Genomic DNA, 23,807 nt, shown 5'->3' with positions numbered 1-23,807 from the left:
TTCCACTGGATGGGAATATCAGAGGTTGTCTATCCATTCATCCCTAAGGAATATTTGGGTTGTTTCCAGGCTTTGGTGTTTATGAATAGAACACCTTAAAGTTTTATGTACAAGTCTTGTGTGAACATAAGTTTTTGCTTCTCCAGAGAATACAACTAGGATTGGGATTGCTGGATCTCATGGTAAGTGTACATTTAACTTTGTAAGAATTTGCCTAACTTTCCCAGGATGGCTATATCATTTTGCATTTCTACCAGCAATATAAAGAGTTCCAGATAGTTTCCTATATTTTCTTCTAAAAATCTTATAATTTTATGCTTTACATTTACATCTACAATCCTTTTGGAGTTAATTATATAAGGTGTGAGGTGTTGGTCAAGGTTTATTTCTTTTTTTTTTAGATTTTATTCATCCATTTTTAGGGAGGGAAGGGAGGGGAGAGAGAGAGAGAGAGAGAAACATCAATGTGCGGTTGCTGGGGACCATGGCCTGCAACCCAGGAATGTTCCCTAGCTGGGAATTGAACCTGGGACACTTTAGTTCCCAGCCCGCGCTCAATCCACTGAGCTACGCCAGCCAGGGCTAAGGTTTATTTCTTATATATGAATGTCCAGTTGCTCCAATACTATTTATCATTTCTCCATTAAATCCTTTGCACCTTTGTCAAAAATCAATTGAACATATTTGTATGGGTTTATTTCTGCATTCTCTATTCTGTTCCATTGGTCTATATGTATATCCTTTTGCTTATACTATCCTGTCTTGATTACTGTAGCTATATAGTATTAAAATCAGGTGGTGTGACGCCTCCAGCTTTATTAATCTTTTCAAAATCACTTTGGCTATTCTACTTCTTTTGCCTTTCCATATACTTTTATTTATTTTATAAAGATTTTATTTGTTTATTTTTAGAGAGGGGAAGAGAAGGAGAGAGGGAGAGAAACACCAATGTGTGGTTGCCTCTCATGTGTGCCCCGTACTGGGGGCCTGGCCTGCAACCCAGGCATGTGCCCTGACTGGGAATCGAACCAGCAACCCTTTGCTTCACAGTCCGGTGCTCAGTCCACTGAGCCACACCACCCAGGGCTCCATATACATGTTAGAGTCAACTCATCTGTATATACAAAAAAAAAAAAATCTTGCCAAGATTTTGATAGGAACTCCATTAGCTCTATAGTTCAATTTAGGAAAAACTGATATCTTTGATATGTTGAGTGGTCCAGTCCATAAACATGGTTATTTCTCTGGTTATGTTTAGTATTTGGAGACTTCTTTCATCAGCATTTTGTAGTGTTTAGCACACAGATCCTATACATGTTTTGTTGGATTTTCTACCTAAGTATTTCATTTTTTGGAGCTACTATAAATAGTATTCTTCATTGCTACTATATAAAAGTGTAATTGAGTGTTGACCTTGTATTCTGCAATCTTGCTAAATTTGCTTATTAGTTCTAGGTGTATATGTGTGTTATTTGGAATTGTCTGTGTAGGCAATCATATTATCTGTGAATGAGAACAGTATTATTCCTCCCTTCTCCTTTCCTCTGCTCTCCCTCTCTAACTGCCTAGAGTTGAGATGCCTAATTTGCATGAAATGTAAGAATGGAGGATACATATATTTGTTATAGGTATTTTGAAAATTGTTCAAGTTCTTTAGAAATAATTCTTTTAAAAAGATGATAAAATATTATATGCAGATAGTGTGATCATGTACTATTAAATGATAAAACAATAATAACATTTTTAATAATAAATAATACAGCCCTGGGTGGTGTGGCTCAGTGGATTGAGTGCTGGCCTGCAAATCAAAGGGTCACTGGTTTGATTCCCAGTCAGGGCACATGCTTGGGTTGCGGCCGGGTCCCTGGTGGGGAGTACTTGGGAGGCAACCACACATTAATGTTTCTTTCCCTCTCTTTCTACCTGCCTTCCCCTCTATAAATAAATAAATAAATAAATAAATAAATAAATGTTACAAAAATACCAGTACCTCTTATGTGCCAGGGACTATTCTAATAATTGAACATAAATGAACGTATCTAGTAATCAGAACCCTATGATGTGGGTACTATTATTCCCATTTTATAATGCAGAAACTGTAAATGGCACAGCTGGATCCAAACCCAGGTAGTCTGGCTCCAGAGCTTGTACTCTATAGCCATTACAAACTAGAACAAAAGATTCTAGAAATGGAGTCCAAAATATCTGGGAGATTAGTATTTGACAAATGGGGCATTTCAAATGCATGAGTAAAATATCAACTATTCAATAATTATGTAAGAACAATTGGATGGCTACTGGGAAAAATTAAAGTTGAAAACCTATATCTCTACTATACATCAAAATAAAACTCATATGGCACAAGTATCTAAAGGTAGAAATTAAAACCATAAAAGTACAAAGAGACACCATAGAGAAAGAGTTTTATAATCTTGAGGTAGGGAAAGCTTTTCAAAGTACAGCACATAAACCAGCTATTATAAATGCAATGATCAGTAATTTGATTGTATAAAATATTTTAAATTTGTGTATTATAAGAAACAAATTGACAGTGTTAAAAGATAAATAACAAACTGAGGAAAATATTGGGACAGGTAGAAAAAGAGTTAGTATCCGCTATATAAAAAGAGTTTTTCCAAATCAATATGAAAATACTAAACTCAATAAAAACATGAGCAAGTAATGCAAACAGGTAACACATTTGAAAAAGAAAAAACAAAAGGTGCTCAGCTTCACAAAAGATCAAAAACACAAAAATGAAAGCAATGAAATATCGCTTTGAAACAGATTAGAAAAGAAAAAATGAGTGAAAATACACAGCTTTGGCAAGGGTATGGGGGGAAAACACTCTCATACTCTTGTACTAATAACATAAATTCCTATAACTTCTTTTGGAGGACAAGTTGGCCACATCTATCTGATTGTAAAATGCACATACTCATTGTAGCAATTTCATTTCCAGGCATCTGTCTTACAGAAGTACATACATATGCAAAGAAAGCTATTTATAAGGATGTTCATTTTTTGCACTCTATAATAGTAAAAAACTTAGTAACAATCCAAAAAATCATCCACAGTATGCAACTAATTAAAAATCAGGTAAATCATAATCTATTGTTACCTCATCTACTTATTTCTGAGGATCCTCGCAGGATTTCTTATAGCTGACTGTTACTCTTACTTAAATCAGCATAACTGTGTAACCTGTAAAGTGGGCATAATTGTAATACTTGCCTCATAGGGTTGTTTATTCATTCATTCCTTTAAAAAGTATTTATTGAACAAGTACAATTGCCAGGCACTGTGCAAGGTGTTGGGGTACAGATATAAACAAAACAGACATGGTCTGGCTCTTGAACTCATTATCCGGTGTAGGGTGTGTGGGGTGTGTGTCTGGGGAGGGCAGACAGTAATCACACACACACAACTGTACAATTGTCTTGGGTTCCTAGGGAGGAAAATAGCAGAGTATGATGGAAGTGTATTATAGCGTGCCCTGATTCAATTTGTGGGGAAGCAGGGAAGGCTTCCCTGAAGTGATATTTGATTTTCTAAAAGATAATGATAAACCAGGCACTTTGTATAAATTCCAGCTCCAGAGATTAGTGAAAAAGAATAAGGTAGGTGTATATATACACTGACATAGAAAGAATGTCAAGAGAACATTAAGTCAGTAAAGCAAGTTGTAAAACATTTATATCATGATTCCCCCTTTTAATGGCTTAAAAAAATCTGTATTATAATACATATATATCAATGTATAGATAGAAAAAGGTCTAAAGAATATATACCATACTAACAGTTGTTAACTCTATTTGAATAATTTATAAATTGGTCTGGCATTTTGTAATCAATACTAATTGTGTATTGCTTTTACACAACCTTAAAGTTGAAAAATCATAAGTTGAGCCATTGTAAGTAAGGGACCATATGTATAAAATATATTACTTTAGCAAAACAATGACATATGTTGCCTATCAAATTTTCAAAGGTTCAACCTCATCAATGACCCAGTCATGCAGGTGAATAGGGAAATGACACACCCATACACCCATGGAAATGTAAATTGGTAAAATCTTTCTTCAAAATGCATTGGGCAATACCTACCAACCTCCCCAAAAACATGAATATGCTTTGCCTTATTAAAATTTATTGTAGTTAAATAATCAGATTGGTGAGCAAATATTTTTCTAAATGTCCTTTACAGAACTGCTTATAAGAATGGACAATTAAGTGTCGCAGGTTCGATTCCCAGTCAAGGTACATGCCTGGGTTGCAGGCCATGACCCCCAGCAACCGCACATTGATGTTTCTCTCTCTCCCTCTCTCTCTATCTCTCTCTCACTCCATTCCCTCTCTAAAAATAAATAAATAAATAAAATCTTTTTTTAAAAAAAGAGTGGACAATTAGAAAAAACAGGAATGGATGGCCATAGAAGCCTGGTTTATTAAATAAAATATCTTACACCATTTGATTAAATAAATTTATGCAATCAAAAGCCCAGTAGGAATCCTTATAGAGCTTTAGAAGCTAATTTAAAAATTCATCTGAAAGAAAATGCACAAGAATAGTCCAGAAATTTGTGAGAAAAAAAGACAGAAGTGCTTACCCTAGCAGGTATGAAGTAATAATTTAAAGCTCAAGTGCTTAAAAAACTGTGGGATTGGTGCTGGTATGGATTTTAGGACTATTGAACTGATGATTTACAAAATGTTTAGTGCCCTACAAAAATACAAAAGTAATTAGTATTACAATGAAATAATATTCACCTTTTAACCATAACATTTCTAGAATTTTTAATGACTTAGAAAAATGTTTACCAAAAGTAACTTCAGAAAATTAAATAGCTAAAGATAAACAATTCTAAAATGTTACACGAAAATACAGAACAATGTTTCTAATCTTGGTGTAGAAAGGCCTTGTTATGCAAGATTCAAAATGCAAAGCCATAAAGAAATGACTGATAAATTTGAATACATCAACATTTAAAACATCTGTACCCAAAAAGACCCCAAAAGCAGTGTTTAAAAATAAGTCTGCAAAAAATTCCCCACACATATAACAAAGATTTATTTCCAGACTGCAGAATTCAATAATAAGAAGCCAAAGAGTCTAATTGGAAAATGGATGAAAGATATAAACAGGCAAGTCACGAAACCACATGAGCAAATAGCCAACAAACACATGAAAATATTCCTTAACCTCACTAAAAATCAGATAGATGCAAAGAATGATACAACATTTTCACCCATAACAATATTGGCAAAAAATTCAAATGATTGGTTAATACCCAGTAGGGATAAAAATTTAGGAAAATGGTTATTCTTATTCACTGCTGCTGGTGGTGTAAGCTGAGTCTTCCTACATGGAAATTTGGCATTACGTGTTAAAATTTCAAAATGTGCTGTCTTTGGGCCATATATCTCACTTCTCCATATCTACCTTACATACAAGTTTTAGCAAATGCAGAAAAAGCATATACAAGGATTTTCACTGCAACATTGTTTTTAAAAAGATTGTATTTATTTATTTTTAGAGAGGGGGAGGGGGAGAAAGAGAGGGAGAGAAACATCGACGTGTGAGAGAAAACATCATCAGACGCCTCTTGCATACCCCCAACCCCTCACATAGGGCCCTGGCCGGAAATGCAGGCACGTGCCCTACGGGAAATCGCCCTACGGGAAATCACACTGGTCGGGGCTGCAGCACTGTTCTCTGTTTCAGTGTCTTTGGTTATATTTTGCTTGCTTGTTTGTTTTGTTGTTTAGGTTCCTGTTAATAGTATAAATTCTAAAAAAGTACTGAAAACACTATGTATTTTATCAATAGGTGAATATATCACTATATCAATAGTTAACTGTAGGACACACATTCGATGGACTACTACTACTCAGTACATAAAATGAATGAGATTTATACATACTGACATGGAAAGATCTTCAAGCCGTAGCACATGAATAAAGCAATGAACAGAACAATACATAAATAGGATGGCATTTATATTTTTTAAAGTAAAAAACGCAAAATGAAGCTATATATTTCCATATGTGTACAGTAATGTAAGAGGGACTTGAAATTTATCTGTCTTGTGTTTAGTAATAATGTATTGGTTCATGTGTAACTAGGAAAACATTTTTAAATAAAAATGAACAAAAAGCTAGTTGCCTGTTAAAGATTTATTTATATTGCCATTAAAATCATGCTATAGACTAATACTTAATTACATGACAATATTCACTAGGTTATTAAATAATAACATGCTATGATAATACTTTTATGTAAGACTATGAACACATACAGAGTCCAACACAAATAATGCCCAATTTTATTACAAAATCTTTTATTATAAGATAATAAGCATGCGATTCTGTAACCTAACAATATCACACTCAAGCACACTATATGACATTGTAGGTGAAATGTTCAAATTAAAACCATAAATGATTACAGCCATATTATTACCCTACCAACTACACCGAAGCAGGTGTTACTTCTGTTAGACCTGCATAGAAAAATGTTGGAAGTACATAAAACCCAAAGATTAATAGCGGTCCTCTCTAGGTGGTGAGATAACATTTTTTTTTTGCTTTGGTATTTTGTTTGTGCTTGCATATGTTTTCTGAATATTCCACAATAAGAAAAATAGAAACAACATGGAGTTTAGGTTGGAATTTGGACTATAAAAGAAGTGTAGTTGGCAAGAGGACTAAAGTCTGCTGAAGGCTGAAATTAAAAGTGTGGTTGCAGGGTGTGTGGGGTTTTAAAATGAGGAGTTGGGGAACTAGACTTTGTGGGGCCTAGGAATCAACAGTAGAAACATAGGGGCTAAAATTAATAGTAGAGACTATGGACTTTTAGAATGAGTGCAGGTGCTGTGAGAAATGGAAATTATAACCAAAGGCCTTGTGAAATTAAAAGGTTTTTTGAAAACTATAATAGCAATATTGGTGAGGGCATGGGAATATCCAAATAAACTGGAATTCTCAAATATTTCTGGTAGGACTGTATATTGTTACAACTGTTCTGGAGAGCCTGTGACCTTTTGGCCCTAGCTATTCCATATTTACATATTTCTCCTTGAGAAAAATCTTAGAAAGATGCAGTTACTTAGTTATATCAATGTTTGTGCCTATATTTCTTGTAATAAAAAAGACCTAAACATGGAGTTCTTGGTTAAATAAATAATTAGCATTACAGTGCAATAACATTCACCCGTTAATAATAACATTGTAAGAATATTTAATGGGTCAATCTATCTTAAAGGGGCTTCCCTAAAGATGAGATTATACACAAAATTCTATGTGTAAGCATATGTTTGGCCGGCAGTGGATCCATTCATCAGATTCTCAATTCAGGGCATGAGCCATTGTTCTGGAAGGTTAGAATTAGAACTGGAGGGTAAAATAACAGTTGTATTTCCTCTATGATTCAAGAGTACTTTTGATAGTGCTTTTGTCTTTATACTTTAAAATATTGAGTTAATACATGCTTTTGTTTACAATTCAAATCTTACTGAAGTATCTGGAGTTGCAAGTCAAAGTCCCCCTCTCCTTTCACCCTGCAATCTCATTGTGCACCCTAGATGAAGCACAGTTAATAGTTAGGGGTATCTCCTACCAGATCCACTTTATTCCTATGCATTCACAGGTCTTTGTCAATCGTACTGCATCCCAAATAATACCAAGGAGAAAAAGAAAGAATGTTTATTTAGGGCTTACTCTGTGCCTGAAGTAAGTGTACTAAGGCTTTGCCCTTGTGAATTCACGGTGGTCAGCGCCCAAGTTTTCTCCTGCCCTCCACCCACAGCATGAACCCGCTTGCCCTCTTGCCCCCCATTCTTCACAAGGTAGCTGGAAAGATTGTTAATTTTTAAACGTAAATCAAATCCCATTACCCTTCAATGTCTTCCATCGTGCCTGGAATCAAATCTCAATTCCTTAGAGACCCTACAATCAACAATCCTTTATGGTTGAGTTTGGGGGACTGGGAGTAGCTCAGCCGCGGTCGATGGTTAGGGACCCAGCTTCACCGTGGAGGGAGGACCTCCCCAGGGGCAGGGGCGGGGCTTCTCCACAAGGGGTGGAGCCTCAGATCAAGTGTTAGGAGAGCCGGAGCGGGGAGGCTTTCAGCGGAGGGCGAGCGAGGGGAGCGGGGCTGAAGCAGGGCCCCGGACCTGGCACGCTCCTGTGAGCCCCACGGAGCTATCGCCGCCGAGGTGAGCGTCTTCCCCCTCGGGTTGGGGGGCGGGTTCTTCTCGTGCGGCCATCGTGGGCTCCTCGTTGGGTTTGTTCCCACGGGACCCTGTGCGGAGGCACGGAGGTGGCGGTAGTGGGGAGCCTGCGGGAGAGGCTGGTGAAGGGGCCTGGCGGCCTGCCCCAGTACTCCCTCCACCCCGCCTTCTCTCCCCTCCCCCAGGCCTCGGCCGGCGCCAGCGGAGAGCTAGCCGCATCTTCTGGGGCAGCGGGACAGCGGCCGGCAGCGCGGCGAGACAGCGGCCGACAGTGGGGATGCGAGGTACCGGCATTAGCCGTGGCCAAGTGGCTCTAGAGAGGGAGTACAGGCTGGGCCTTCAGCGTTTCTCTCACGGGTTCGAGGGAGGCGGCCTCTGGGGAGGGGGAAGGTGAGGGGCGGGAGGGCAGGCTTCGCGGGTAACTACTAGGCATTGTACGTGTATGTTTTGGGATCTGAATGGCACTATAACACGCAAATACATATTCATTTCGGCAAATTGCTTTTTAAAAACTTAATATGCCTTGTAGATCTTCCTATATCAAGGAATCTCAATGTCTTATGTACAAACAGCTGCATTGTATGATTGTACTACAGTTTATTTAACCATTTCCGGATCAATGTACATTAGCTTGTTTCCCTTTTGGGGGGAGGGGGCTATTACAAGCAATGCTATAATGAATGGATTCGTTTATGTTTCATCCACATGTACGAGTATTGCTGTCGGAGCAATTCTTAGAAGAGTAGTCGCTGGGTCAAAGTGTGTATGCATTTTGATAGATTTATCCAAATTGCCATCCCCAAAGGCTATGTTAATTTACAATCTCCAATGTTGTGCGAGTGCCCATTTTTCCACAATTGTGCCAACACAAATTATTATCAATCTTTGTAATTTTGACCAATTTAAAGGGCAAAAAAATGGTATGTCATTGTTTTCATTTGCATTTCCCTGATTACTACCGAAGTTGAACCTATTCTTTGCCAGATTACAAAAGTAAATAGGCAAATATCAAGTCTTCCTATCTATAAGCAATAAGCATTTTTAAAATGTAATACTAGAGAAAGCATCATTCGCAAAGGCTATAAAAACAAATAAAAATACCTAGAAGTAAACTACAAAACTTTATTGAGGAATATAATAAACGTTTGCGTACACGGAGAAGGGATACATGCTTCTGGATAAGAAGGCTCAATTTTGTAGCGATGTCCATTTTTACTATGTTGCTTTTTACTGTTAATGCAATTTCAATAAATATACTAAGTTTTTGGAACTTAATATGATTCTAAAGTTCATCTGGAAAAAAAAGATGGCTAAGAATAACGAAAACATATAAGTAAAAATCGGGGTATTTATATTAACAGATATTAAAATGTACTCTAAAGGAATAGTATTTAAATTACAATGGACAGAACAATATATCAGAATAGAAAAGCCCACAATTAGAGCCACATTGTATCCCAAGATTTATTGGAGAAACATTGTTGCCTTGACGTGGAAAACTGCCATATTAAAATCTACAAGCATGCACATTGCCACCACCCCCCCAGGAAGCTTCAATTTTCCTTTGAGAGCAGACTCCTTTGTTTGGAGAAAACCACTTTATTGGATCTGTTAGTTATAACAAGGTACAAACTCAAGAGTTAAAATTAGTAGCTTAGTAGCTAGAACTAACGATGTGACCCTTTAGTTAGGTTAAGATGGATTCAGGTTAGCCTGCAGTGCGGCGAGAGAAGGAGTCTGGATGTTATCGGTCTTTAAAAATTTTTTCCCTGATCTAATGGGCAGAAATGGTATGTCATTGTTTTCATTTGCATTCTCGTGTTTATTGTGAGATTGAACGTCTTTTATGTGTTAATCCAGGATGATATGATTCCTGGAGGCAGATAACAATGGGGGACCCATTGCTTCTCTCCCAGAATGGAGTCTGGCTAATTGGTACAGCTCTACCCAGAAGCGTGAGAATAAACAGGTTGACTTTTTAAATTTTCCTCAAGCACTAGACTCTAGACACCTTAGATCGGGGGCGGAGGCAGTTTTCAGGACATGGCCGAGATTTGGCGCTGAGCTGTGTCATCGCGAGGTTTGGCAGCCAGCACCGCAGTGGGTCGGAAACCTCGTGGTAGGCGAGATCCCTGCAGGACAGGAGGTTCCTCCCTTCCCCGAAAAACTCCCAGTCATTTTCATGAAGCCCAGCCTCTCTCCTTTTTAGGAGCGTGAACTCGGTCTCGCGAGATCCCATGTTTCCGAAAGGCGAGGCGCGGGCGGCATCCTGCGGTGATTTCGAAGGTCTCTTCAGAGACCAAAACGTAATATCGCGATAGTTATCATGGCGCATGCGGGAGCCAGTGGCGGCAGATTGACTCCGCCCCTCGGCGCTTCGTGGGGTTGTGCGTCATTTGCTTTTCGCTTCTTGTAGGTTGAGAGCAGAGCCTTACTTCGGCTTTGGTGGGAGGAGGGGTCTGGGAAGGGCTGGGCTCTGGCTTTTTTCCCGTCCGGTAGAGGTTCTCGCGGGATCGCGCAGAGGCAGCTGCCGTTCGGCTACGGACTGCAGCAGCCTTGGAGGCAACGGCAGCGTCTTCGGCTGGTGCTGTTCTTAGCCGATGAGTTCTCGCGGGAGTGGGGTTACGTCCTCGTGGGATCCGTTGGCGGTGGCGGCGGAGGTAGCTTGGGGGTGGGGGGGGCAGTGACTAGGGTCGGTCCGCTTGCTTGTTAAGATGGCGGCGGAAGCTGATGTCTGTCCGGCCAGGACCCGACACTAAGGTGTTGGCTGTCCGCTTTTATGACGCCTCTGAGATGCCCGACGTTATGGAGGTGACCATTGGCAGGACGCCGAGGTATTGATAAATCGGACCTGAGGCCAAGACCACCCCAGCTCTACTCAGATGAGCCGACACCATTTCCCGGGCCTCAGCCGCGTGTGGGCCCGCCTTTGCCCCACCAGTCAGTCAACGCCTCCGTTGTCGCCGCCGCAGTGGGCGGGTTGGGAAGGGTGGGGGGTGGGAGTCCTGGAGTTCGTGGGGTGCGGGTTGGGGGTTAGATTAGGTGGTGAGGGAGAGGAGTACTAACCTACAACAACTGGTTTCTTCTCCCACTACCTTCTTGCTGGCTCGCCTCCGTTCTCCGCCCCTGCGGCGGATCAAATCAATCACCTAGTTTTTCTTGAGGTGGACTCTACTTCCCCAGCTCCCGTGGTCTTTGACTAAGGGGTCAGGCTTTTTGCTTTTGACGTATTCCTCCCATTTCTTCCCTAATTCTGTGGTCCCATTGAATCTTCTTCATCTACGTGGATATTTAGGAGGCAAAGCTTTTCCGTATCGTCTCTTTCCCAGTTGTAAGGAAGAGCTTATCCCAAAGCCCCTATCCTGTCCGATTTCCCTCTTCCATTGGTTCTCTTGACATAGGCGTTGAATAGAATCTTTCCTTTTCCCTTCATTTACTGCATCTTTATGGATGGAGCCATAGTAGCCTTCCATTTCCTTAGGTCTTCACGCTTTATGACCCTGATAGAAGCACAGGGCACACCGATTTCTCCAACTCTGCGTGCTGTTCAACCACTCAGGTGGAACAGTAAATGGGTTGGTGGTTGAATGATTTGCAGTCTTCATGACCTTTTCCTTCTAGGGGCCATTAGTCTTACTCATAACAACACCCACCCCCCCCCAAAAAAAAACTAAAAAGCTGTACAGGGTAACCCTCTGGTAAACCAAATTCTTGTCTTTCTACACCCTGCAAACCCCCTTCCATCCCCCACACAAACTTTGGAACCGCCCCTTTTCCTTGCCTTGTTCTGAGGTCCTGTGACCTCTTGGTCTGTGGAAATCTATCTGCTTCTGGCTGTCTCTTACATGTTATTCACTTCTTAATCCTTGCCCCTCATACTCTTTTTCCAGGAGCTGAATTCCCTAGAGAGAAGATACTTTACTGTCAGGCTCCACTATGTTCCCCCTTCCCCATGTGCTACAAAATAAAATAACTTTTATAGATTATCTCCTGCCTCCCAATCATTGCCATGTTCTACTTTTTTTCTACTCCTCATTTCATCATTACTATAGGTAATTGCCTATCATTTCTTTTTTAGATTACATGTTAAACATCATTTTATCTTGGATGTTGCCAGACTGAGGAGACACCAACATTCCCCAGTCAAGGGGGATGCAGCCTAGTATGGTGGAAATACTGTGTGCTTTGGGTTCATGTTAACTTTGTGATCGTGGGCACATAACTTTTCAAATTCTCGGGTTTTTTTTCATCTGGATAATGAAGATATAGCACTTGTAGTTGCTAGAATTGGACACTTTGTAAAGTTCCTGGCTTATGGTAGACACACAGTAAATTGTGGTTACTATTCCTTGGGGTAAAAATACATTGTCAGATGCATTTGTGTCGTGTGGTAGTTTTATGACATAGGAAAGAATGAGATTCTGTTCCTTTAACTGTAAATGTTTCATGCTAGTTCTATCATTTTGTATTTTTTTTCCCTCTTCATAGGCCAAACTATCTGCAATAGTTCCTAGAGTTTAGATGTAATTCCCACCTGTGTTAACCCTTAGTCAAGCAATGCTAGAGCAAAATCATTGTCCTGGAATAACCACCAGGCATAATGTTCCTCTCAAATACAGCCCCCCTGGGTGTTCTGTCTTTTAGTAGGGGTGCCTCATCCCTTGTCTCTTCCCACCTACACCTTCAAAGGTAGTCTGTCTTGTCATTCATCTTAGATGAGATTTGGTGCCTTCCTTTTTGTAGTGATAAAGGGAACTTCTGCTAGCTAGTTTTCAAGTGTTCATAGTGCTTTTCCCCTACCTTCTTTGGTCCCTCAGTGTAGGGATCTGCTATTTGGTCTTACTTAGGGTAATTTCTGAGTGAGTTTAGAAAGGTGGTTTGAAACCACCAGGCTTCTTTTGCAAAGGGAACTAAGTAGAAATGACTGGGTTCAATGTGGAGGTCGTTTTCCTACTGTTATATTTTGATTAGAACAATATTAAAGTGAGTGCTTTTTCCTAATTATCTTTGTGGGTGATGGGGTTTGAAATAGAAATGTGATGGTGAAAAGTTTACCAAGGAGTAAAAATTTACCATGGGTAACCAACCAGTCAGAAATTAACTGTATGTGGACACTAGTTTTGAGCTTTAAGATTTATTTCATTTTAAGTACTTTGGAGGTAATAGAATTTTCCTCTTTTTTCATTAGAGGTCAGGGGATCATTTTGCTTTGAGATACTGCTTTGGTGTTTTTTAGAGTGGGTCAGCAATGATCAGAACTTAACCTTAATTTGACTCTTGTCATTTAGAACTAGAACAAATCTGGGAATGACAATCTAGGTGTGGCCTAAAAGGCTTAATTTATTCTAGGTAGATCTCTGAGAAGAGAGGAAGAAGTGGAAATACCAGTTGAAAACTTTTGTTCAGTGGCAAAGTTCAGTCTGAGTTTCTAGGGTGTTTATAATTCGTCTCCTAGTGTGGCCAAAATGAATGTATAAAGGTGAAAATGTTTTATGTGTGCAAGTTTTTCTTTCACCAAAAATAAATTAAACACTGCCATGGTATCAATTTCTAGTGAGGTTAAAAATTGTTTATAGAATAATCACTATCCCCCATAATTTCATTTGTGTTGAGAGAACTGAGTTGAGTTTTCAGGGGCTGTTGTCAGATTAGAATTGTTTTAGCCATTCTTTCTGAATTCTTTTCAGTGCTCAAAGCAGGTCTTGAAAAATGCAAATTGCTACATGAGGGTGATTGCTTAAGAAATAATAACTATGATTATGTTTGAACATTGATATAATAATAGTTAACTCCCCTACACTCTAATAAATGTTTGTGTATCTCCCCCCCTCCACCTTTTTTTATAGGAACTTCAGCAGTCTGACCTGTAGTACTCCAAAGGAACCAGCAGACCAACTTGGTCAGGAAGGTTCAGAAAGCTGTTGGAGCAGTGTTGGTATTTCCCACCAGGATGAGTATGATTGGCTGTGATTTTAGGTTAGTTTTTCTAAATCTTTGTCGGTAGTATTTGCACTTTACTTCCTGGAATGGAGATGTTGTGGGGGGGGTGTATTTCCATTCTGTGATTGAGTTACTCTGGTTTCTAACACTAATCTGAAGTGGTACTGGTTGGTTCTTATATTTAAGTGGAGTCTATTACTGAATTAAACTCTTAGAATGAATTCTGACTCTACATAATTTTTTAATTCACCTTAAGCATCATTGAAAAAATAAAATTGCAAGATAAGTCTAACCAGTTTTGTTTTAAAGGGCTATGGAAAATTTCAAACATACACAAATTGGGTGGTATAATGATCCCCCTGTGTACCTATTGCCACCTTTTAACATATACCAACTTGTAGCTATTCTATTTCATCTATAGTTCTACCCACTGCCCCCAACTATTTTGAAATAAACCCCTATGATCATATATTTATTTGCAAATATATGTATCTCTAAAAGATAAGGACTCTGTAGACATAACCTAAAAAAACATTATCACAACTCAAAAAAAGTAATTTTTTAAAATATCAAATAAGAAGCTAGTATTCAAATTTTACACTCTGAATTAGGATCCGAAGACAGTCCATTTATCACAAAGTATTGATATATCCCTTAACTCTATTTTAATCTGCAGGTTGTGTCCCTTTTGCTTTTTTCTTCTGATTTATTTGTTGAAAAACTTGGCCTATAGTTTTCCCCACATTTGGTGATTATATCCCAGTAGTGGTATCTAAACTAACCCATTCTTGCTAAGTTAAAGACCCTGGACGACCCCATTATAATGGAACAATGGCAGTAATCTCCTGTATCCCAGTTGGAGTTGATACTGCTGGCCTAGGCACTATCCCAAAATAACTAGTCATGGATTCTTTTTTCTGTGGCAGAGTCTGATTTAATTGATACCTGACTTCAATTCCATGTCTTGGCCCTGCTTACTGCTCCACATGAAAAGTAGGCCTCCTTGTGGAAGAAGCTAATGTTTCCTAGATAATGACCTGATTGTGCCTTTGGGGTTTTTCTTCATGGTTTCAATTTCCTTAGGTGGTTTAGTTATTTTTATACTATGTCATAATATTGCTTTTTATTCTTTTGATGTTGGTATCTCAGCCACTCTGACCCATAACTTCTTAGCTAATGAGATTTAGTGATGAGTTCCTCTGGCTGTGATATACTTTCTGAAATGGTGAAACTAAACAGTTTTTGAGAGCTTCCACTTACATCCTTATTTTCAGCTGTTTTACACAACTGTAGTTTTCCTGTTGTTATTTTTAATTTTATTTCTTCTGGAAGTGATGCCCCCTCCCCATCGGCATAAAGTCTTTTAAACCGTTCATTTCTTTCTTTGTGTAGCATTGACCATCCCGGGATCTACTGTATGTCTTTTCTACAGTCAAAACCTGAGAATGAAAGCTGGACACAGACTCCAGCCAGCTTTTGACTTAAGCACAAATAGGGGCAGAGCAAGGCCATTTGTGCCTACCTATAAAATGAGAGCAATTACAAATTGTAGGGGTAGAGAGGGTGTAGAGGTCATGAATGAAAAGTTTTGGAGGTATTAGATGAAATATTATTGTGAATCCAGTGCTATGGATCATGAGTTCAGACTTTTCAGTTCTTTGTTCATTCGTGGAGAAATCAGATCACTAGGTGAAAGTAGACTAGGTATTAAAGAAGTGATTTCTTGGAAAATGCAGTGAAGCCCATTCATTTAACAAAAGTTCCAAGCACATTGGATATGGTGATTAGATATTTACCCCTGTTCTGAGTTTTCTGTAGTTAGGAAGTTTGAACAGGTCACTTCTAATCTGGAGTTTGTGAAACTAGGGTAACTAAATTTTGGGGACAGGTTTGCACATAGTAGGCATTTTATTATTTAAATTGTTTCCAGAGTTCTTAACAGCTTATTTAAATTGTTTCTAGAGTTCTTAACAGCTACAGGTTTACAATATTGTTGCATTCTTTCTTTTGTTGTATCTTTTAAACTATGGGCTCAAAGTATTGAAATGCCAAACTTGGTTGCTCTGAAAATATGTGCTCTTTTACATTCCATGTTACCTCTCTTGTAGTGAGATTAAGATGTTTAAGTCTGATGTGTAGCTGTAACCTTATTAGGCTGCTCAACAGTGATCTCACCATCTGTAAGGTTGATAGTCACAGGCACTTGGGTCCTGAGTGTTTTTGCTGTATTGTTCTCTAACTCATTTTCTCAATGACTGGTTACCAGATGTTTATATGTTAATGTCAGGGATAATTCAGCTCTGAAGATTCTTTGGAAGCCCTCTCATTTGATGTGTCATAGTGGTTGAGTTGCTAAAACTTGATGTACTTGTTGACCAGCTTGGTCTTCTGGTTATAGCAGCAGTGCTTTCAGATAGTGAAGGAGTGGCTCTCTATGAGTAAAGCAAGTATAGGTTTTGTTTGGGCTGTTAGCCTGAGCATTTAAAGCCTTTAGTTCCCTAAAAATGTTTTTAAGCATTTGGTTTTTAAAATTACAGTGGTGACATGGATTGATCCCAGAATGTGATTTTACAGAAAGTTGAAATTTGTGTTAGCTTCTTATGAATGAATGTATCATTAAGTGGAGATTGGTATTATAGATTGATTCAGTCTGGATTGCTGGTTGGACTAGATGAATATGAAAATTCTTTTTCAACCTTGAGATTCTGATTGTGTTATCTTAGATGTTGAGAAAAAAGTTATTTTACCATTTCAATAATTTTTAAGTAGAAACTAAAAGGGACTAGGAGTAAGGAAATACAAATGATGGAATGATCTTTTAGTATAATCATTTAGATTTTAAAGATCGAAAAATGTGAACTTGCTGCCTTGAATTTATGTACCATCTTTAGCATTACCGAGGTTTAAAGCCCTTATAATTAGATACTAGAGATAATTGCTTTGGAAATACTTGGGTGTATTGTATTTGGTGGCTGCTATATTTTGGCACACTTTTGGAAGGTTGCTTTAATGCTATCATTATTTGCTGTGATTATTTTCTTGTTTGCCTGTCTTTATAGTGAGGCATATTTCTCCTGGTGTTTGCTTTTTCCTTTTTTACTTCCATTACTAATTCTTTTTTTTTAAGATTTTTTTTAATTTTTATTTTTAGGGAGGGAAGGGAGGGAGGGAGAGAGAGAGAGAGAGAGAGAGGGAGAGAGAGAGAGAGAGAGAGAGAGAGAGAGAGAGAGAGAGAGAGAGAGAGAGAGAAAGAAACATCAATGTGCGGTTGCTGGGGGTTATGGCCTGCAACCCAGGAATGTACCCTGGCTGGGAATCGAACCTGGGACATTTTGGTTCCCAGCCCGCGCTCAATCCACTGAGCTACACCAGCCAGGGCTCCATTACTAATTTATTATTCTGCTGATTGACTTTTTATAGGTAGAAGTACCTTTTAACATAGTGCTTAAGAACACTGTAGTCAGACTCCCTGGGTTTGAATTCTGGCTCCATTTCTTACCAGCCATGTCATCTTGTGTGAATTATTTAACTTCTGTGCCACAGTTCTTAATCTAGAAAATGGAAAACCTGCTTCATAGGGTTTTCAAGAAGTTTAACTGAGTTAATGCATATCAAATGCTTAGAACAGTGTTTCTGAAACTTTAGATAACATCAGAATCACCTAGAGGGCTTGCTAAAACACAGATTGCTTGGCTCCACCCCCAGATTTTCTCATTCCATAAATTGGGGGGGGGCTGATAATTTGCATTTCCAACAGTTTCCCAGGAGATGTTGTTGATGATGATCAGGGGAACCACTGGAATAGAACAATGTATGGCATAGAGTGTTAACTGCTTTTTTTTTTTTCTGGACTACTTTCTCAGTCCCTGAGTAAAAATACTTGACTCTTCAGTGCTATTTAGTACTGCTTTCATCTAGAAGCAGTTTTGAAATCTTTTGTTAAAGTGGTTTCTGAAAAATGGCACCCAGATCAGTATCAGCAGTGTCACCTGGGAATTTGTCAGAAATTCAGATCTTGGGTTCCACTCCTGTCTGTATTTTATTTCTTTGTAAATATTTTTATTTATTTATTTTTAGAGGGGAAAGGAGGCGGAGAGAGAGGAATGGAAATATCAGTCTGTGGTTGCCTCTTGTGTGTCTCCCACTGGAGACTGGGGACCAGAGACCTGACCAGCAACCTGGGCATGCGCCCTGACTGGGAATCGAACCTGTGACCCCTTAGGTTTGCAGGCCAGAGCTCAAGCCACTGAGCCACACCAGCCAGAGCACTGTCTGTATTTTAAAAGTGTGTCTTGGTTTAATTGGAGTGTCTTAGACTTTTCAACAGCTTTATTGAGATATAGTTCACATACCGTACAATTTACCCATTTAAAATATACATTGGATTTTAGTTGCCCACAGTTGTACAACCATTACCATATTAATTTTAGAACATTTTCATCGCCCCTCAAAGAAACTCAGTAGCCATTAGTAGTCACGTCCCTTCTCTCTCCCAACCTGCAGTGCTTGGCAACCACTAATCTACTTTATGTCTCTATAGATTTGTCTATTCTACAAATGGAATCATGCTGTATTGTATGTAAGCAGCTTTCAAGTGATTAAAATGCTTTTCTTTTATTGCAAAAAGTGGCATACAGATAAAGAAAACCACCCCAAAACAGTTTATAGTTTAATAAATAATTTTAAGGTGAACACTTTTGTAGCCACTACCCAAATCAAGAAATAAAACTCTGCCTGTCACCTTAGAAATCCTTCCATGTGCCCATTCCAACCCCAGCATCCTCCCTCCCTTGGAAAGAGTCTGGTATTCTGACATAGTAATCACTTCGCAATCTATTATGGTTTTATTATCTAAGTGTGCATCGCTGGATAGTCTGGTATATTTTGTCCATGTTCTTTAAAAGATTTTATTTATTTTTAGAGAGGAGAAGGGAGGGAGAAAGAGAGGGAGAAAAACATCAAAGTGTGGTTGTATCTTATGCACCCCCTACTGGGGACCTGGCCCACAACCCAAGCATGTGCCCTGACTGGGAATTAAACCAATGACCTTTTGGTTCACAGGCCGGCACTCAGTCCACTGAGCCACACCAGCTAGGGCTATTTTGTCCATCTTTTAAAATTTTATTTGTCCTATAAATATCTATAGCTTCCTTTTTTTGCTTTTCTTTTTCCTATACTATATCTGTTGAAGAACTCAGGCCATGTGACCTGTAGTTTCCCAAAGACTGAATTTATCTGGTTGCATACTGAATATAATTCAACATGTTCCTCTGTCCTCTGTATTTTCTGCAGATGGACAGCTGGATCCAGAGGCTTTATAAATTCAGATTCATTCCCTTTGGCAAGAATATTGGCAATGCTGTGTTCATTCACAATATTCATTAGGTTGTAATGATGTTGTGAATATACTTTGTATGCTAACAGCCGTTGCTGTCCAAAGCTTAGATCCATTACTTCATTGAAAGTGTCAAAATGCTCTAACTCCATCACTTTGTTTTCATATATTAGCTGGAATAATTTTATAAGGTTACTCGATGTAATTTGTATAGGAAGGGCAGGAAAATGCTTGACTTTACATTTTTTTCTGGTCACTATTTCTATCACTTTGGGCAACTAACCTAACCTGTAAGTTGCTTCTTGTGGGGAAAATAATTTATTCATTGGGGTTATTGGGATTAAATGAGAAGATTTAAGGTGTTAATACACTATAGGTAGTTAGTAGATGGTAATTTCTTTTACACAGTATTTTGCTTAATGCTTCCAACAACTCGGAAATGGGCAATTATGGTGGTCAAGTGATGGCCAGTTAGCAAAGCATGTCTGGACCCACCCTTCAGGTCTGTGTTGGGTTTATCAGCAGTGGGAAGGAATTGGGTTTGTTCTTTGGTCATTTGGGGACTAAGACTCTGGCCAGTGATAACTGAATGTTCCACCAGAGTAGTTTTTTTCACTTTGTCAAGCCTTGGGGGTCACACTCATACCCTGTGAAGGGTCTTACCCGTTTCTGTGGTGATGTGCACTCCATTGGTTGCCCTGACCTCCTTCCATCTACACAGCCCCCCATTGTTCAAGTTTGTTCTGTTCAGGTTCTGCTGTAACCTTAGTAACCCATAATGAATCTTCCTAGTAGTCAGTGGTATCACCACTATTAACATACATTTTGGCACCATAAATAGCAGGTTAGAAAAGAGGTAAATATTCTTTTTAATATATATTATCCAAACAGTACAGCACTTGACACACAGTAAGTGCTTAATAAGTTGGAAACCATTTTTTTTATTAATAGTCTATCTTTTTCCCTCTCGTATCTTACCTCTCTTTATTCAATTCAACAAGTAGTCACTGAGTGTTTCTAAGTACTGTGAGCTAAGAACATAAAATGAAAGAGTCGGTCTCTGCCCTTGAGAAATTCACAGTCCAATTAAGGACTAAGTGAGATCATGTTTAAAGTTCCTTAGCCTTTTCCTTTGTGTTATCATTTCTTCCTCTGCTTTGTCCATGCATAATGTAACCTATTGTTTCTCAAAGTTCTCCTTAGCTCCATATCCCTTCCTGGCCTTTGAGACTGCTGATATGTGAGAAAGCCTGCGATTGTCTTCTGTGAATACAGGGTAATAACAAGAAAAACCTTTGGGCCAAGATTAGATTTCAAAGTGGTACGTGTGATTGACACTACAATATCAGTTTATAGTCTTTAGATGCACCTATACCTGGTCTCCAGCTTTCTGTCCTGTTGCTTTAAGTCTTCATTCCACCTTCTCCGTTCCCCTCTACATCCCCCCAGATGTTTGCTACATAAAGATAGAAGCTCCTAAATCCAGTTAGTGATCTATCAAGTATGTAAAGAGACAGCTATACTTCATATAAACTAGGATTTGAGTCGGCCTAGGTTTTATCATTGAATTTGCATTGTCATCTATAAAATGGTAATCAGAAAGCTTGTTTCATAGGCTATTATGAACATTAAAGTAAAATGATATATTTTTAAATGTTTAAATTATAGAGTGGCCTACAAAAATAAAGCCATTGTAATTTATGTAAAATAAATACTTAATAACTCTGTTACTTAGGGCAAATTACTTCATCTCTGAGCCTGTTTCCTCATCTTTTAAAATAGGGGTGATGATAACTTATTCACTCAATAAGGATTTGAGGACATACTCAGTACTGCCAGATACTGGGAGTACAAAGATAAGCACCTGGAGAATGGAGGTCAGCATAGTCTACTATGGGTGGGAGACTTGTAAACAGTCAAAAGGATCAGTACAGTAACATTAGGAGTGAACAAAATGTGCTATAGCAGATGAAAAATACATCACGGACTTAAAAATACTATACAACTGAAATTAGTTAGATGTATCCCAAATGTCTCGACCATTGTTTCATTTCCTCAAAAGGTTTGTACTTTAGATGTGTTTACTTCTTTAAGCTAGATTTTATGAACTCCTGAAGGGTGTTATATACTCCAGTAGTAGAGTACCCTGAAACTAATATTTTTAATGTAAAAGGATTATTTTTACCTACTTTATCGTCATTTTTTAGTTTCTGTTACTGAATTAGTTTGCAAAAAAAACTAGAAAATGTGTTCTTATTTTGGGGAAAGATTCCTACTCCTACAAGCATATTCAGTCACCATTAACATTTTGGTTGGTGTGTTCTCGTCTTAATGGTAAGAGTAGCATTTAGAAAATTTTGGACATGGTTTTCCCAGAATAGGACAAAAAAAAAAAAGGTCTAATAATAAGAAAAGATACTCAAACTAAACATTTGGAAATACCAATTAAAATGAGATCTTTTTTAGCCAGATTGGCAAAAAAAAAAAAAAGGAAATATCAAGTCTTGGCAGAAATATAGGGAAGAATCTGGTCTTAAATAATGCCCACAAGTGGTATAAATTAATACTGCTATTTTGGAGATAATTTTGGCAAGTTGCAAGATAGTATAGTTTGTATGATGCTATTTGAATTTTTTTTAAAACTGGGGTAAACTGATATATTTGGCGGGGAGGAGTGGTCAAGAGGAGTTTGATCTTGTTCTGTGATGTTTGCATTTCTGTTTGAGAAATTTGAAGTATACTGAAGAGTACAGAGAATAATATAATAAAAACCCTTTTGCTATTCTCTCCCGGAATTGATGATTTTTTATCACTTATTTTTGCCTCAAGTCTTTTAGGGAGGGGGTAGTATAGGTAAAGGGGAAATATTTTTTAGTAATACTTTAACCCAGTGTTCCCTTCCTCTCTGCGATCATTACCGTGAATTGCTTGGATTTTTATACCGTGAGAATGGTATAAATTACTCATGTAAGTAGAAATTCAAAAACTATGTGATGTCCACACAACAATCTGCTATCTCTTGTGTAGTATTATATTTGCATACTACTTTAGAGTTTGTAAAATCATTTAATAAGAATGCTTTGGGAATGAGACTTTATTTAGTCATTTATTCATTCCATTGTAAGTCTTGTTTGAAAACACTTTCTTGACTTTATTTTTAAGTAATATTCTTCATGATTATAGAAGTATACATTGCTTATTGTTGAAAAACACAGATAATTACAGAAATCTGAAATTATCATTCAGAGATAAATACTATGACATGAGTATTCAGTATATTCTTCTAAGGCTTTTCTTATGCCTGTATGTAGCATAAACATATTTTTTACAATAATTTAAATGTAATTCATTACCTTCCAACTTTTTATTTTGAAAATTTTGAAACAAAAATGCTGGAAGACTAGCACAGGAGCATTTGTATATCGTCAGCTATATCCAACAGTTTTTAGGAATTCACCATATTTGATTTATATGTATATTTAACTTTCCTGAAGCATATAAAGTAAGAAGATACTTCATCCTTAAATCCTTCAGCATGCATGTTTTAAGAATAAGGATCTATAAAATCACAGTACTATTATCACACCTAGAGAATTTATTCTTTTTCTTAATATTATCTAATATCCTGTCCATATTCAAACTTTCTCAGTTTTCCCCAAATTGTCTTTTTTTAGCTGTTTCTCCAAGCTAATATAGAAATGGTATTTTTAAGTTTGCTCTTCCCACTTAATATTTTGACCCCTGTTCTCTGTCATAATGTATACTTCTATAGTGTTTTTTGTGGCTGCATTATTTGTATTGTGTGCATGATTTATAATTTGTTAACTAATACCCTGTGTTCAAACCTTCAAATGTTACTTTTTCTGTGTCTTAAAACAATACTTAGTAGTGCACAATAGACATTTTGTAGTAAGTGTTGAACAAAAGAAAGACGCAGAGTAACAGTGTAACAGAGAAATCTTTGTAACATCTATGTTTCCTTAATAAATTTTTAGACCCCAAATGCAAACCTGTAGGGCTTTTGATACTTACTATCCTGTTTAGAAAGACTATCCTGCATCGTTGTGTGGTGTGTTTAGTATATAACCCATGTTGATTTACAGTATACAGCACCTCAGGGTAAGCCTTGATTGATACTTTAGTATTAGAGAAGAGCATAAACCTGGATAGAGCCAGTATCATTGCTGTAGATGTCTCTCTTCTGATACCTATATCTGCTGCCACATTTTTGGTGGGGGCTAATTTGACTTCTCTAGCCTAGAGTACCTTGCAGTATCTTCACCTAATCTCTGCTCCTCAAA

At 38.0% G+C, this 23,807-nt stretch overlaps 1 protein-coding gene across 16 annotated transcripts in view; it reads left to right on the top strand.

Moving 5' to 3' along the window:
- Positions 1-8,112: 8,112 nt before the first annotated feature.
- The window catches only part of HUWE1 (HECT, UBA and WWE domain containing E3 ubiquitin protein ligase 1), a 158,728-nt gene continuing 143,033 nt past the window's right edge, over positions 8,113-23,807 (top strand). For 11 of the 16 annotated variants that reach the window (XM_036016762.1, XM_036016758.1, XM_036016759.1 and 8 more), the window contains exons 1-3: positions 8,115-8,216; positions 8,417-8,515; positions 14,078-14,207. The gene's annotated coding sequence lies outside the window, so the exon portion shown is untranslated. Of the gene's footprint in view, positions 8,217-8,416; positions 8,516-10,933; positions 11,066-13,348; positions 13,711-14,077; positions 14,208-23,807 lie in introns of those variants that run through there. The other 5 variants (XR_004901029.1, XM_036016756.1, XM_036016753.1 and 2 more) reach the window with 5 other exon arrangements.

The sequence above is a fragment of the Phyllostomus discolor genome, chromosome X (assembly GCF_004126475.2).
Source record: "Phyllostomus discolor isolate MPI-MPIP mPhyDis1 chromosome X, mPhyDis1.pri.v3, whole genome shotgun sequence".
In the NCBI taxonomy this organism is placed as follows: Eukaryota; Metazoa; Chordata; class Mammalia; order Chiroptera; family Phyllostomidae; genus Phyllostomus; species Phyllostomus discolor.
Note: the sequence above shows the minus strand (reverse complement) of the source record. Positions and strands in the feature narration are given on the sequence as shown.